Here is a 1,154-nt window from a genome sequence, read left to right as displayed (position 1 = left end):
TGTGGGTGTTAACTGCGTCAACATGTGCCATTTGGGTCGGATATCCAACCTAATCCGAATCCATTCAGTCTGAGGTAGGAAGCAAACGGATCGGTTCCGTATCAGTTAAATACATAGAAAAGTTGGATCCTGATTGGGTCTGCTGAACAGAAAAAAATCATAAAATGTTCATACTGAATCCGGTCCATTTGCATCCCTAGGTATGTCCCGTGATTTGATCCAAATCACTTGATTGATAATAAGATTCGGATTCGATTTTAGAGTTTTTACATTGAGTCCAACTCCGAACCTTAATTGGGATCAAATTCATGGCAACATATCCGATAGGGTTGCAACACCCGATCAAGTCCCTCCCGTGGTAGCGAGTCTAGGGAGAAGATGCTGACCCCTTCATCCCAAGTTCGACTCTCACTGTGTGCGGGTGCTTTCTACTGGTAGGCACCTTAAGGGCTTGGGTGTCGGTGACCCCACTGAGATTACCTGATTCAGTGGAAAACTTCATCATCAATAAAAATAATATATCTGAAAAAGATGCAAACGGATCGACACTCTCACTGGTTCCAAATTGGATCCAAATTCCATTATCGGAGCTGAAACACATATATACGGACTCAGATCAGGTCAGGTTCAAAACAGATAGTGTCTGGTTTAGTCGGATCCAGCTAAGAATCGGATAAATAAATAGGTTCCCAACTGGGTCTGACATTACTCGTTTTATCTATTTCACATAGAAGCCAATAAACTTTACTCGTTTTCTATGGATCAAATAATAGACGGGGTTAGATAAAACACGAGTCATGAATCCTACCATGTGTTTTTAGTGGAAAAAAGGTCTAGAACTTGACCCACTCATTGAAAGTTGGATCTAGTGTTGGGTGAACCCTAACCCTACCCATATCTCACCCATTTGCAACCCCAATATCCATAATAGGTTACATATATGACCAATACCGGTTCAATGATGGCTCCTTTCATCTAAAATCTGGATCCAAAATGGGCCTAATTAAGTCACTTTCATTTACCTAGGAGTAAATAATGTTTTCATCCAACCCATTTACATAACTAAATATGATGACTATCAAATGTCGGGTCTTTGACTAGATCCAAGTCAGTTCAAGCCCAGGTCCAATCTTCGAGCACCACTTACAAATAGG

This window comes from Nuphar pumila, chromosome 15 (genome assembly GCF_984573655.1).
Source record: "Nuphar pumila chromosome 15, dmNupPumi1.hap1.1, whole genome shotgun sequence".
In the NCBI taxonomy this organism is placed as follows: Eukaryota; Viridiplantae; Streptophyta; class Magnoliopsida; order Nymphaeales; family Nymphaeaceae; genus Nuphar; species Nuphar pumila.
The sequence above is the reverse complement of the archived record's forward strand: the minus strand, read 5'-3'. Positions refer to the sequence as shown.